Source organism: Pleurodeles waltl, chromosome 3_1 (genome assembly GCF_031143425.1).
Source record: "Pleurodeles waltl isolate 20211129_DDA chromosome 3_1, aPleWal1.hap1.20221129, whole genome shotgun sequence".
Taxonomy (NCBI): Eukaryota; Metazoa; Chordata; class Amphibia; order Caudata; family Salamandridae; genus Pleurodeles; species Pleurodeles waltl.
Genome location: NC_090440.1, coordinates 268304660 through 268321271, shown reverse-complemented (window position 1 = coordinate 268321271; position 16612 = coordinate 268304660).

Genomic DNA, 16612 nt, shown 5'->3' with positions numbered 1-16612 from the left:
CCCAAGCAACCCTTGAAAAATGATGCATTTTTTCAAATGCATCATTTTATAAATATAACTTTAGGCTTCTGATGCTGTTGCGTCACAATTCATGGCGCAATGCCAGTTCAACCCTCTCACAAATATGCCTCCCTTATCCCCTATCGCTCATTCAGCTCCACTTCCTTCATGTTTGCAATCACTCTTTATGATTCATTTGATTATTAACTTGGTCACTCAGCTTCTAGTCACCTTCTCCAACGACACAGTGCCTCGATGTACTGTCCCCAACCACTAATCCAGCTCCTGAATCTCCTTTGCTGTCGCACTCTACCTGCAGCCTACGCTGTAAACATAACCACAACATGGGAACAGGACTCGGCGACCAGATCTGAGAGAACACATCTCAGCCGTGGCATGGACAGGGAGTGTCAGATTCAGTCTAAAAGTGCCCCAGCATGTGTTGGTCTGTATCGTCGGTCCTACAGTGGATCATCATCCCAAAGTTACTTAGATTAGGCTATTGCAGTGGAGCTGGCCTGGAGGTCATGGAGGGGTTTCCACTTTCTTGGTTGTTGCTTCCTGTAATTTACTTAAAATGTTTGTTGAGACAACGATTAGTAAAATGCCTTACACTGAAGTCTGCATCCTAAAAAAAAGTAACAGAGAATGTATAAGGGGGCTGAGGAGTCACCCCTTAAACACAGGGCAACTGTGGCCCATGTACTGCACTAAAAGTAAACAAAAAAACAATTTTTTTTTTCATATCCAACTTTGAGACAAACGATCCGTTAACTCGTGAGTAGAGCTATGCATTTTTGGAAAAAAAAATACAATTTTCTTTTTAGAAAAGTGAACATAACAAAGAAGCGTAACATGCAACCATGCATGGAAAAGACAACGGGTGCACACCAGGGCAGAAGGTCATGCACGGATGAGGAAGGGTTGATCAACCATGGAGGGTTGTATGTAATTTTAATGCCTCCTTTATGATGGCATCTGTCGTTGTAACTTCAGTTTAACTGGGTATTTTTTACAGCATGTAAGGTATTTAAAACTCGTTAAGGACTTATGATCAGGCAAACCAAAAAGTAGCTTTTCATTCAATATGTATTTATATGTCGCATACATGAGCCAATTACTTGTGAGCCGCAGCACTACCCCAAATCCTAAATCAGTATTACAGCAAAATATAGGAAAATTGCCTATCTTTTTTAAATGGACACATTTCTAGAATCCTACCTCCTCCAACGAGTCTTCTGATTCGTAGTTCAGAATCAAAATTATTGTGATGAGAAGGGAAGAGAAGTGACTTCTTATAGGAAGTGAGTTGCTACAGAAATTTTCAAAGCGTTTGAGATGTAAATATTACATTTACAGTCTGCTAGAATAGCTTAATCGGCCCATCCATCATGATAATCCAATACCTTACGTGCTGAATCACGCTGATTTTACACACCCATTGAAAAGAAAAATACAAATTTCAGAACCACTTTCGGAGTTGATAGGCTCATCTATCTCCTTCTAATCCAGAACTCTGTCTTCAACGTTGATTTTTTGATTTCTAAGTAAAGGTACCTGCTAGGGACCAACTCGTAAGCCATGCCACGCATGTGGTTTCCATTTTTTAATCTACTTTTTCAGTTTACTGTTTTAAGTCTTCTATCCTAGCATAAGCAGATGATATGCTGCACACTGATACTCCACCCAAGTCCCTTCCTTTGCAAAGGTTGGCGGTTGCAGTTGTGCCAACTAGGTTGTTTAATGGTGGGCAGGCATCCACCAGGTTGCCTGGGTTTGTCATGACAGAGTATTGGGCAATGAGAGCCAGCAAGACATCATTTTATTAAATAATGTTATGACTTAGGGCCACATGTATCAGCGTTTGTATTAGCATTTTTAAAATGATGATTTCCTGCGAATCGCACAAAGGAAATCACTAATTCAAGCGTATGAAAACCCCTTAGTTTCATTTGTGATTCCTAGTGGGTCGCAAAAGGGCCTACCTCAAGAATATTAATGAAGTAGGTCGCAATTTGCAACCAATTAGGAATCGCAGTCATCACTGGGATGGGGGCCTGCTGGGCTGAGAAGCCCAGCATGTCTGTGATTGCTTTTAAATAAAGCATTATTTTAAACACAGCCTGTTTCCCTTAGAGGAAAATAGGCTGCGTTTAAGAAGAAAAAAAACGTTTAAGTTTCATTTTACAAGATTAGGCAGTCGTCCGTGGGACCACTGCCTGCTCTTAAAAAATGTTTCCCCATCATTCTCAAAGGTCAAGGGATCCCTTAGGGACCACTTCACATTTGCAAATGGGTTACCACTAACTTTGTGATGGGGGTGAACTGCAAAAGATTTTGTGACCACATTCCTGTTTCAAAAAATGTGTACATAGCTTTCCCATTCAGTGTAAGGAAGGAACCCCCTCAACAAGCCTCTTCCTAATACCAAATGGAAAAACCCAAATTGCAATTTGGTAACAAGGTACCAAATCACAATTTGGGCTTTGAACATACCAAAAAGCATTTTTCTAGTTGCAAACGAGCCAATTCTGAGAATCAGCCCGATTGCGACTAGACAAATGCATTGTACATGTGGCCCTTGGTGGACTGTGTGGATATTGTCCTATGGGGGACAAATTGTCACTGTGAAAGTGTACCAAAAAGCAGCACCATGTGCACCTGGAGCCAAAAAGCTGAGGATTCTATCCTCACACTCTCATGCAGTGGCCTCCAGTTCATGACAGATGCAGCTATTACTCCCTTATAAGATGAGCAGTCAGCTGATGAAAAGGGCCAGATGTGACTTCCATGGGATCTTTGCCAGAAGTGACTAATGGAATTATGGCTCACATTGGAGACAGACTGGGGTTCCAGCCCTTGGGCCTAAGCCAATTCAGTCTTTTTAAAAATATGATGTTGTCTCTCGGCATAAGCATTTATTAACTGTGCCAACTAAGAAATAGGAAGGATGTGCACAGGTTGAGTTAATTTACTTCATTTTAAATAAATCAAGATTTCATGTTTCTTCGGTTGAAACATCATAAAGCACCTGTGGCCTTGCTAGGCCATCTCATTGAAATCTATAACAACCTTCCTCCTATCAGGTTTTGAAATACCCCCATTTCTTGGTGCCTTCTCAAGTTGGTTGTCCTTCGGAATGGGATCAATTCCCTTCAATTGAAATGGCAACCTACGTACGATATTTATCTCCATACTTTTTGACTCGCTAATGTGTGACATATCTTCCTAAGACCTTCCTCTGCGAGCAACATGTCTCTAAGACTGCCTGGGAATTTGGATTCCTCTTGAAGGTGGAAAAATCTCATCTGCAACTAATCAAAGACTTGCAAATTATCAGGGTGATCTTTAAGATATTATTGGAGAACGAGTCACTCGAAGCAAGCATTTCAATCTACTTTTTAGCTTTCTCTGTTAGACATTAAAAGTGTGGAGGGTATGCCCGACCTGAAACCTGTTATCACTGTGCACAAAACACAGGGTGCACCTCACTAGTGATGGCCAAGAAGGCTGAAAATAGTTTGGGTTTGCTTTTGTCCTCATTCAAGGGAATCACAGTAGGGTAGGCTAGGGCTGGTAGCTCCTTTTCGTGCAAGGCCAAGCCTTATTCTAGTAAGGTTGGTTCCAGTCTGGAGTGGCACACTGAGCAAAGAATTATGGACAGGGATGTGGCCATGGGCACCCTCTAGAAGTAGAGATGAACTTAAGTATTCCACATATTTTTCTTCTAGTGGACAGGGAGATGGTCCTTCAGCCTCTCTTGTCTAAAGTTCTCTGATCTCACAAAACATCTGTTTGTGTGTGGTTGGGGGTCTAAAGTATGTTGGCTACCATTTGTTGTCCTTTGAGCTCATATTCAACTGAATCCTTGGGTTCATTTTCCCAGGTCTCACTGATACCCTTGGCAGTCCAACATGGAGGCTCTCCTTTGGGTCACTCCCAATATCTATGCTGTTACAACTGGTGTCTGGCCGATAATGAATTGCTGTCAAGAGAGTCTGTCTCCTTCTGACCTGCTAATTGTGACACTAAATGAAGCCATTTGAATTGGGAGCTAAGTGAGAGACTGGTTAACCCAAGGCAAATGGCAGTTTTTGGAAGTGCATTGCTCCTCCTTAGGGACCCCTTCCCATTTGCAAATGAGCTACCACCAACTTCATATTGGTGGTGAACTGCAAAAAGTTTGCCACCATATTCCTTTCTCAAAACATTTGTACTTACCTTTCCCATTTGGTAAAGGAAGGAACGCCCTCAACAAGCCCCTTCCCAATACCAAATGTCAAATCCCAAATTGCAATTCGCTAACAAGTTACCAAATCACAATTTGAACTTTGAAAATACCAAAAAGCATTTTCTAGTCGCAAATGATCCAATTCTGCATACATGTGGCCCTTGATGGACTGTGTGGGTATTGTCCTATGGGGGACAAGCTGTCACTGTGAAAGTGTACCAAAAAGCAACACAATGTGAACCTGGAGCCTCACACTCAAATGCATTGATCTCCAGTCCATGACAGATGCAGCTATTACTCCCTTGTAAGATGATCAGTTAGCTGATGAAAAGGGCCAGATGTGAACTCCATGGGTTCGTTGCCAGAAGTGACTAATGGAATTATGACTTACATTAGAGACAGACTGGATTTGCAGCCCTTGGGCCTAAGTAATTTCAGTCTTTTAAAAGTATGATGTTGTCTCTCAGCATAAGATTGTACAAACTGTGCCAACTAAGAAATGGGAAGGATGTGCACAGGTTGGAGTTAATTTACTTCATTTGAAATAAATCAAGATTTCATGTTTTTTCATTGGGAACACCATGAAGCACCTGTGGCCTTGCTAGGCCATTTCCTCAGACCATCTCATTGAAATCGATAACAACCTCTTATCAGGTTTTGAAAGACCCACATTTCTTGGTGCCTGCTCAAGTCGGTTGTCCTTCGGAATGGGATCAAATCTTTTCAATTGAAATGGCATTCTTCTACTTAGGATATTTATCTCCATAACTTGATGACTAGCTAATGTGTGACTCTTATCTTCATAAGACGCTTCTCTGAAAGCAAGAGGTCTCTAAGACTGCCTGGGAATTTGGATTTCTCTTGAAGGTGGAAAAATCTCTTCTGCAACTAATCAAAGAATTGCAATTTATCAGGAGCTTCTTCAAGATATTACTGGTGAACGAATCTCTCAAAGCAAGCATTTCAACCTATTTTTTAGTTTTTTTCAGTTAGACATTAAAAGTGCAAAGGGTATGCCTGACCTGAAACCTGTGATCACTGTGCACAGAACACAGGGTGCACCTCACTAGTGATGGCCAATAAGGCTAAAAATAGTTTGGGTTTGCTTTTGTTCTCATTCAAGGGAGTCACAGTAGGGTAGGCTAGGGCTGGACCACTCCTTTTCGTGCAAGGGCAAGTCTTATTCCAGTAAGGTTGGGCCCAGTCTGGAGTGGCATACTGAGCAAATAATTATGGACAGGGATGTGGTCATGGGTACCCTTCAGTAGCAGAGATGAACTTAAGTATTCCACATTTTTTTATATTTTTCTACTAGTGGACAGGGAGATGGTCCTTCAGCCTCTCTTGTGTAAAGTTCTCTGTTCTCACAAAACATCAGTTTGTGCGTGGTTGGGGATCTAAAGTTAAAGCTACCATATGTTGTCCTTTGAGCTTATATTCAACTAAAACCTTGGGTTCATTTTCTCTGGTCTCACTGATACCCTTGACAGTCCAACATTGAGGTTCTGCTTTGGGTCACTCCCAATATCTATGCTGTTAGGACTGGTGTCTGGGCAATAATGTTAATTGTGACAATAAATAGAGCCATTTGAATTGGGAGCTACATGAGAGAGTGGTTAACCCAGGTCAAATGGCAGTTTTTGAAAGTGCATTGCTCTTCCAGCTGAAGGGTCATGACTTGCTTTTCTGGTCTTTGCTTCTCTGCTCTTTATTAACTCTTCCATGCTCTAGTTTATTAGAGTCAAGGTCCTTTTCAGCCTTAGAAAGTCACAAGGACTGTGTATCTGGATGAAGTATCAACTGGTATTCCTACAGGTGGCCTACATGCCGGTCAGGAACAATCGTAAAGTGGGCAGGATTAGTTGTTCTTTCCCCCCAGGTAACCTTTCAGCTCCATTCCCTGACATTCCATTTGTTATGTTACAGATGTGGTTGTAATTATCTGTTTAAATTCCAGTATATTGTTCTCCTTATGCAGTTCTGCTATCTGTACCAGTAGGAGGAAGAAAGGGCAGTGGATGTCCTGTCATTCATGTGTCCTAAAGATCTTTCCTCTGATTACCACCCCCAAGGATGCTGAGAAAGGTTTAGAGGAAACTGTTTCACTGACCACATTGCCAGAGTTTCTTATGATTCAGCTTGCAGGGAAGTCTCCCTCACCAGGCAGTGCCTGATGTATTGGAAGCTGTGAAATGTGGTCTCTCATAGACAGGCTATTCAGAGGAAGTGCTAAGTCAGCTTCAGCCATCTAAGAATCACTCTATGTACCAAACTACTCAGTGTATTGATCTGGTTTTTCTGAGTGGTGTTGCTTGAAGGCATGTTCATCACTGTTTTGTGACTCCTTCTCGTATTTTTATTTTCTCTTGAAAATGTTCCTCAGGACCTGTTCAGTTTTCTGTGTTTGCATCAATTTGTTTGTTTTCATGTCTTCTTTCTTCACACATCTGTGGGTGTTGCTGCAGGTTAGTGTGTGTTGCAAATAGCCCTCTTTACATGGTCATCCCCAAGCTTTTTGGCTTTCTCCTATTTTTTGCTTGATTTTTGCTTATTTGGCTTAGGACTCTGTGCACTTTACCACTGCTAAACAGTGCTAAAGTGCTTGTGCCCTCTACCTAAAACATGGTTTGATTGGCATATACCTGATTGACATATTTATTTTACATGTATACCATATACCCAGAGCCTGTAAATTAAATGCTACCAGTGGGTCTGCTGTACTTATTGCAGCACCCACTTAAGTAGCACCTTACAAGAACATGTCCCAGGCCTGCCATTGCAGCCTGAATGTCGAACTGGCATTTAAAACCCTGTGCCAAGCCTTAAACTCCCCTTTTATTACATATAAGTCACGCCTAAGGAAGGCCCTCAGTAGCCCATAGGGAAGGGTGCTGTGTAATTAAAAGGTAGGACATGTACTTTTCATGTTACATGTCCTAGTAGTGAAAAACACCCAATTTTGTTTTTCACGACTGTGAGGCCTACCCCTCCCATTGGAATACATTGGGGATTCCATGTTAAAATGGATGAATTGTAATTCCTAAACCAGAGGTAGTAGATACATCATGTTTTGCATGCATAAACTTGTAATGTTAAACCCTCTTTAATGGTAAATTTGGGATTTATCATTACACATTTGAAAATGACACTTTTAGAAAGTTGTAACAAATAAACAGGGTAACCCAATATTCCCCACAGAACTAGGTAATCTAAACTGTAAAGCACACAATGTTCATGGAGGAATCATTTGCATACAAATATTTCAGCGATATTAAATACTATTAATGCTGTAATTAACCATAGATTCAATAAATTCCATAAATGAATGAATCTTTAAACAACGTGTAATTTGTTTCTGGGAAAATTAATAATTTTTATCTATTCACTAATAATATACTCATCAACATAGCAAAGCAACAAAGAGATTTTTTGTATTTTTATACAAATGCACTGGTGACTCCTCTTGTCCACAATCCCTTCACCTCCAGGGGACCGAAGGAGAGCACCAACCCTCCTGACTCTCCAACCTTAAAAGATTTGAGTCCTATATGCAGTCTTTCAAACAATTAGAAAACCACTGCTAAGGGTGGCCAGCAGCTCATGCGTAGAATTGCGTTGTGGAGAGTATAAGGTCGACGTTTCAGTCTCCCAAGGCTCAAACCATCCATGAAATCATCCTCAGGACAATGTGTCAAAGTGGATTAAATGACATTAATTGTTGCTCTATAACACAATAAATAACCCACATTAACAAAACGCTAAACAACACCAAAAGGCAGCAGAATACCAAACCTAGTTGTACATGCAAGTGAATCACACACTTACAAAGCACACCAAAAGATAGCCTACATAAACCTCAGTGTAAAACATGCATTTTTCACATTGTCATAACATGCAACACCAAATGTATATAAATATATATTTACATATGTATATATACATATATACATGCAAACATACATATACACATACATAAAATTTAAATAAAATCACCTACCAGTGCTCCTCAAACAACTGTAAAAAGTTAAATACCTCCAAGCAAAGTGAACCAACTAATACCCGAAACCAATTCCAAGAATAAAGCAACACAGCATATTAATACTTGCATCAACAAAAACTTCCTAGAACAGCACTGCTTGATCCTTTTCATCCAGGACATACAATTGAATCAAAAGTAAAGTTCTAACATCCAATCTACAGTAGTAGGACTCCCACAGGACCATGCTTATTGCTAGTAAGTTACTCCAGTATAAAGAAAGGATGATGTAATCTACATGAAGACAAAGTAAATACCAATCTATTAGCCATATTCCCACAGACACACTCAACTTGAAGTCGCTATGGTACATAAATGCATTAGACACAAATATTCCTTACTTCACCTCAGATACGTCAACTCCCACCAAGCTCGAATCAATTATAAAGCTCAAACAGTCCCTTTTAACCAAACGCCTGGAGGGCATGGCCCCTTAGAAATCACATGACCTATCCAGTGGAGAAGTGTGGCTCAATGGTTAGAGCGGCAGACCCTGAAGCAGAGATCTGGCTCAAGACCAGGGTTCAAGTCCCGCTTCGGCAGGTCTTGGGCTCAATTCCCCTTGACCAGATAATTCTCGCCTCGGTGCCTAATCTAATTCATGGGTCCCATTAATCTCCACAACAGCCCCAACAGCGCTTGGATGCCTGGCTTCACCCTGGGGGTGCTCAGGAGTGGGCACCTCACAGGGAAAAGCCAGGAGGGGTTCCATAGCGGTATGAGTACAGCGCCTTGAGACCCTAACGGGTGAGTAGTGCGCTATACAAGTGCTAATTTACATTTTACATCCACACAACTGTGGGGGCCATCTTGGAACCAGTATATCTTTCATTAAACCTACTGGATTCCTGATCAGTCCAAACAATTCATACACAAAATGGGCAACAATATGATGCATTCAAACATCAAAGTGAATCTAGATCTTATTAAACACAAGTATACAGTCATAACTACCTTGGTGGTCTAATAGTCCCTCTTAACCCAATGCTTGGAAGGCCTTACCCCTTAAAAGTCACACTCTCAGTGTGTTCTGACTACCTTTGAACTGGAGTGAGGAAGACAGAGTGAGTTCATGGCCTGATTATTTCCCAGTAATTATCATAACCTCCTGTCCAGTTCTCTCAATTTTTTATGCTGTTAGCTTGAGAATACAGGACTGTCTTTCAGTTGGACGGGGTTTACGGCCCACATGAAGAATAAGAAACATGTTTGAACTATGGATTGGGGCTGGATGCTGTTTTGTGAAGAATTGATACATGCAGGTAGCCTTTCTTGAGTGATTATTCCACAGAATATATAAACTGGGATTGACTAGGCTTGAACTGGTAACAATTAATACCATGCCAAATAATCCTTCATTGATTAGTGTTAAACCTACCACGTCTATCTTCCCTAACAAAACAAACCAATACAAGATGGAGGATTTCATGGACTTTTCTAGTGAGTTTAAATGATGATTTGCTTAGAAGTCAACGGGACTTAAATAAGTAATAATTATTCAATAGGTGAATAGAAACACACTGGAAATCTGACTTTGCTTCATACATTTTAAATTGAAACGTCTCCTGGTGGGTTTTCCATCTCCATAGCGTATTAATAATTGAAACAAGTAAAATTTGAAGTATTTATAGGTATTCGAAAATGTTTCTCTTTTATTATTTCAAGTAAGTATTGAACCAGACCAAGCTGTCTTGATAGGCACATGGACAAATATCATCACTTCACCCATAAATTTTAATTTTTAACAGAAGACTGAAGACATGAGGGGATAGGGTGTTCACAACAAAGAACCCATCGATTAATTGAACATTCAGCTATGGTTTATGAGGAGGAACAATTAAATAAAGAGCTATTTGACCATCGAGTCATTCAAATGCGACATTAAAATAAGTGATATGTATCATTATGCAATGGCAACGTATGCGTCTGCAATATATGATGTATAATAAACTTTAACTATTTTTGCTTCAACCCGTCTCTACAGCCTGCCTTTCTTTAATTAGACTCATTAGATACTGAGACTTGATTGCGATGCAAATGTCTTTCTGCAGAAATAACAAGCTCAACTCGAATTATTCGACACATTTCTGAAAAGATAAAATTTGCATAACGACATGTACCAGTGTAATGTTATGTGCAAAAACAAAATTGTAAAAAGCATTGTGTAGCAAACTATCCCAGAGATGAACCAAAATATATGATAATCAAAACATGGGTAAAGAACTCCGGCACAAACCCGCTTGGATAATTCATTTAAGTTTCTGACATCTATGCCACATATTAACACTGCAAGTGCAGGGAATTTACAAATCAATGTGAAGTTTGCCTATTTTTGTACCCAACGTGTACGTGTGAGTATGCTCCATTTATTATGCATAGAATGCATGAGTAGAGTTAAGAATTTGACTTTCTTGCTTCCATTCACCTTTTGTCAAACAAATCAATTACCTTGTGGCTCTTTAACACTATCAGAGGACTAGGAGATCATGGCTCTTTCCGCAATAATCTAATATCTACTATCGTGACATTCTCAATGAGACAGATTCAGACAGAAAAGGAAAAAAAAGGTATTTGAAACTTCATACTATCTGGATTTCTGAAGCCCTAATAGTTATTACACTTAGGAAACAGCATGTGAAGCGTGCTTGACCGAAGTCTTTTCTAACTTCAGATAGGAAAACCCATAAGAGTCATCTGAAAACCTGCAAAGATCCGGGGTCGGATTTAGACCAAAATTAGGCCGGGCATCCGAAGAAACAGTGGCCCACAATTGTGGACTATGACCTTTCATGAAACAATGATTAGCATCAGAGGAGTAATATTAAGAGACCTCTCTGATGAATTAAGCTTTCTAATTTCGTAGGATAAATAGAATTGGCCAAGACTTGAAACACCATTATTTCTTTGTAACTCACCGACAGTCCTCCTCACCTGATGTTCAAGCCTACGCATTTCTCCACCTTGGGTCTATGAATTTCTTAGTCACCTATTGGGCCCTTATTTGTGCTCCCTCCCAATATACCTGAATGTCCTGTATGACACCAGGCCATGACTCAGGGAACCATGCACATCCTTAACGTCTGGAGGATTCTGTTCACCCTCAAGAAACCAGGGGTCCTGCTCATCCTAAGGCCTTAAGATACTTGCTCATCATTAGTTAGTTGACCATTACGCTCATTTGCATTCTCAATTTCCTAATGCTCCTGCACACACTGATGAAAAGAAGGGCTCCTCAAGTTGTTGAGAACCTATTTTTAACCTCTGGTTAAATCATAAGGTGCTCAGCTTGCCCTAAGGAACCCAAATCTCCTGTTCTCTCCCGGTTCCTTCAGAGGACAATGGGGTGAGCAGGACCTTCAATGCTATTGATTAGTTTAGAACATTGAGGCTCCAATTTACCTTCATTTCCTTGAAACAATTGCTCATTCTCCTTTCTCTCATGCTCCTGCCTCTCTCCAGGCCTCCACTAAGTTCTCTTGAGCTCCTTGGTCACCCTCAGTTATGGAAGGTTCCTGCTTACTTTTCTTCCCCTATGGCTCTTGGCCAACCTTATGCTCTAGGAGGCTGCTTCTCAGGGTATACGTCTCTGAGGCTCTTGATTACATTAGGCACAGGGGACTCGCATAACCCTCAGGTCACTAATGGTCCTCTTCCCTTTATTTTCATGCCTCTGAAGTTCCTGCTCACTCTTGAACTACTGAGGTTTTTGGTCACCTTCAGATCCTGTGTATCTGCGACCCACCCTGAGGTGACTACCAAACTCCCTGGGAAGTTGCAGCAAACATCCACGTTGTACAGATCTGAGATTTACAAGGCTTCTTCTTTTGGTTGTCGCTCAGGAGCCTCTCTGCAGTGATATCTTTGAGAATGTCATGTAACTTGATACTTGATGTCTTTTGTACTGAGTAGAGACATGAATTGAATCTGAGCAAGCTGTAGGACTTCATTAAAAATGCAACAGTTTATTCTTCTAGATAGTATCTGCCCTATCACCTTCTCTGACAGAAACACAGAAACATCACATCTATTATCTCTTCTTTTTCTATTCACTCTTTTCACTACACTATCACCAAGTGCAACTATTTGTCTGATTCTCTTGCTCTCTGTATTTCCTTTTACCCACCCATAACACCAAGTTTCTCTGTTTCACCCTCTCCCTTTCCGTCCTTCTTTTTGCCCCTTCCTAACTTCCTGTGTACATCTCTCTCCTTCTCCTTATCACTTTTTGCTATCTATAAATCTCCCTCTCACTTTTTTGCCCCTCTCTGTAATTCTTCGTCTTTCTCTCATTTTCACATTTCTTTCTTTTCTTGGTGACTATCATTTGACCAATGTCCTTCACTCAGTCTATCTCATTTTCCCCTATCTTTTACTATGCTTCTTTCTATATCCTCCTCTCTCTCATGCTCCTGTCTCTCCTGCGGGGTCTTTCTTCAGTTATTTTTATATCTCTTATGCCCTAATTCCTCTTGTTGTTTTGTATCTTTCCTTGGAGTTTCATTTTTTGTGTGTCTTGCAAACCTTCCCTTTTTCTCCATTGTCGCTCTCTCCTGCAGCCTCTCTCACTTCCCTTAGCCTCTTAAAATCCTTTGTACTATACCTAATGGTATTTTCTGTTGTGTCTGCTTTATTGTTTTGCTGCAGACAGTAACGAGAAGTCCCCTGTGCCCAGGGACAGTGTTAAAAACAAAGGAGAATGCAAGGGTTAAATTACCTTTACCATTCTATCCCTATTCTATCCTATGAAGGAAATTCCAATGGTCATTGTCACAAGCCATTCACCTGAATTCCAGGTAGTTCTGATGGGGTAAAGACTGAACCTAGCAACCTGCGAGAAGTAGCCTCGGCAACAAAGAGTGGTACACTGAGCCAAGGGTAGTCCTCAAGGGGAAGGGGGAATGGAATAGAGAAAGCAGACAAAACACCAAAACCGGTTGCTTCTTATTTAGGATATGGGTAGTCTGATGGCCTCAGGATATTAATGTTGACTGCCAGGACTGGAATCGTCACTTGATCTGGTGTATGCCTGTGGGAGCATAGCACATTTAGGGCCAGGTTTATACTTTTTGATGCAAAACTGGGCAAACGCAGTTTTGCATCAAAACGTTTAGTGCTGGCTAGTGCCATTTTTTAATGCCACTCGGGTGTCATATTTAAACTATGATGCTGGGTGGCACTAAAAACAGGTTAGAGTAAAAAATGTTGATGTTAACCATTGCGCCTTGTCGGAAGGCAAAATGACGTTAACGCCGGAAAAATGAATATAACCTGTTTTACAACACGTAAACATGTCGCAAAACGGAAATGCACCATTTTTACCTGCATTAGCATCAAATACAGATCCAAATGGAAGAAACAGTGCAAAGAAGAGGCAAAATGGAGCCAGAAGGCCAGAAGAGACCCCAGGATAACCCCAGTCAACCAGGAACCAGCCAGGAGGAGACACACAAGACCAAGGGGAGGGAGAAGAAAAAGAGAAAGTGCTGTTTCAGTGCAGAGGAGCATGAAATACCGGTGATAGAGGTGACAGAGCATCAACATCAACTCTTCGTGACCTAAAAATTGGCAGTTGGCAGGAGAAAGGCAAACTGGCAGCAGATAGTAGACAAGATTAACAGTGTGGCAGAGATGAGGAGAACCGTAACTGAGTGCAAGAAATACTGGCATGATTGCAAGCGAAGGACAAAGGAAAACAGGGCAAGGAACAGGAAGGCAGTACTGCAAACTGAAGGTGGTAGTCCAGCATCACAAGAGGACCTGGACGAGATGGAGGAGATGGTTGCAGCGATCATCCCGGAGGAACTGGTCACTGGAATCGCAGGACAGGACAGCACAGACTACCAGGAAACACCACAAATAAAGGGTAAGTTACATGGGGAAAATGAATGCTAAATTGTCAAGTGCAAGAAGGGGGAGGCACATAGGACACACACACAATGCATGTCAAAGGAGCACAGATTGACACATTGCACATGAAGCAAGTTGCACCATGCTGATGTAAGCTACACATGTACCTACGCCTTGGTAGTGCCATGCACCACAACAGATACACAACCTGGACATATGTCAATCACCAGGGCTAAATACCTACATGTACATATGCAGCACATGGGATGGGTGTCATGTCTAATGATTGTGCCTCTGGTTGTGTCATCACAACATCCATCGCATATAGTCATATTAACCCTACCAACACGACCAAGACATCAGAGACTAGGAAGTCAATCAATACTATTCCGGGGGTTACATCATGGTAGTGTCCCTTGCAGTAACACATTGCAAATGCCTTGCCTCATTGCCCAAACACATTTGTGCTGCATCCCACAGAACACAATCCATTGCAACCATACCAACAGTACCCAGACATGTGCCGGTAGCACCACCATCCTGCACATTAAGAACACATCCACATAAGGCAGCCACCACTCCATCATGCAGTAAGGATGCCCCCTGGGTGCAGGGAAAAATAATCGAAGCAGGCACTGGGGGAAAAGCAAGGTAGTCTTGTATCACTGGAAACATGCCACTACCCATTGCAACTAAACTGGTGTAGTGTGGAACCACACATCTTGATGCTGATCAGAAATGTGCCTCTACAGAAAATATGTACCACAGATAGCAAACTGTGGGTCACAACAGGTACAGGCTGAGCCCACAACTACTCTGACACAACCTTCCGAGACACATAGGGATGGGGAAATAAACACACACATACATACATGGTGCATGCCTTTGAACATAATGGTGTATAATTCCACATTGACGTTGGGGGATGGTGCATGGGCAAGTCTGGTGTTGGTTAGACTGCCAGTCCTGCTGGTTGGCAGTATGAGTCACACGTTGGGATGGCAGCTGGAAATGTGTCTGCTCATGGTAGCTCCTTGGGACACTTAGCACAACATTGATGATAGATCAAATAGAGTCAGTGCCAGTCTTGGGGGTGCAATGGGTGTGACAGGACACGCTGCTCTTAGACCTATAAATCAGGCAGTGGAAAGGGCAAAAAGGGCAGGCCATGGGGCCCCTCCACTGCCCATGCCAGGTGCTTGGGCTGTGCAGGGGCACCCAGGGACACACCACACCACATCACCACCAACCTTTGCATGGGGGTTTCATTGCCATGCAAAGGCTGGTGGAAAAGCAAGAACATACCTGGAGGTTATCGTTAATCGTAATACTGGTCTGGTGTCACAAAATAGGTGGCATTGCCAGTCTGCTGGAAACCTGCCAGTGCCAGGCCATTGGCCCATGGGGCAGTCCCAATGAACAACATGTGCCATTACCACCTGCGCTGTTGGGGGTGGTCATATAGACAATGGCAGTCAGGTGGTCATAGGACTGCTGCACTTGTAATGAGGGACCAGTATGACTACCTGCAGAATCACCATTAAACTAGCTTGAGGCCCTGATCTAAGTTCAACTCCAGTTAACTGGCTATGCTCATGAACTAATGATGTACACAGCAAAAAATGATACCCATGCTGGCCATCCCTGGGTCCACCCCTGTGCCTGAGTCAATTTAGCTGCACTGTCACTATGCTGCATCTCTTGCATCATTGTTCAAGGATGGCTGCATTGAGGATGAGATCATAGTTGTGTAGGAAGGCACACCTACCAGCACAGACAGAAGCTGAAATGGAAATATGCAAGGGCTACATGTGCTATGCAATGTAGCACACCTACACATACATCAACATGAGGAGCTATCAAAGGAAACAACAGCATAGTGTCTTGGCAATGCCATCCCTGGGGTGGTGCAAGGTTTCAGTACCGCACAGGTGTATGTGAAACATGTAAGACTTGTACAGGGGCATATTGCCATGTATGGTGCTGTGGCTTGACCACCACAACACCAATTGCAAGTCCCTACCATGCAAATGGATGCCTGGGGAGGGTTGACAATAACAAGATGGTGTCAAGCCACAAAAAGGATATACATCACACCTAGTAGGTATGACGTAGCAAATTGTGCCACCTGAGCTTCCCCTCATTTGACACTCAGGTGGAGCAAAAGGCTGATAGACTACAACCATGATGTATAGGAACAATGTTTGGGAAGTAAGATGACAAAGAGCCTCCAATAGAAAGTCAGTGACGTGTATGTCAACTGCCACAACACAGAAAGATTGATTTTACACCATCACTTTGCAGAGGATGATGGCTCTCCTGCTGATCTGGCTGTCCTGGAGTACGCCGATGACCTGGATGACCAGCTGACAACCATCAGCCAAGAGACCCTCCAAGAATTCCTGGTATCCTTCCAGACACTGCCTCCAGTCGCAAGGAAGACAAATAATGTAGCAGATTCCCCACCCAAAACCCCAATAGTGTGACCTGCCAGGATC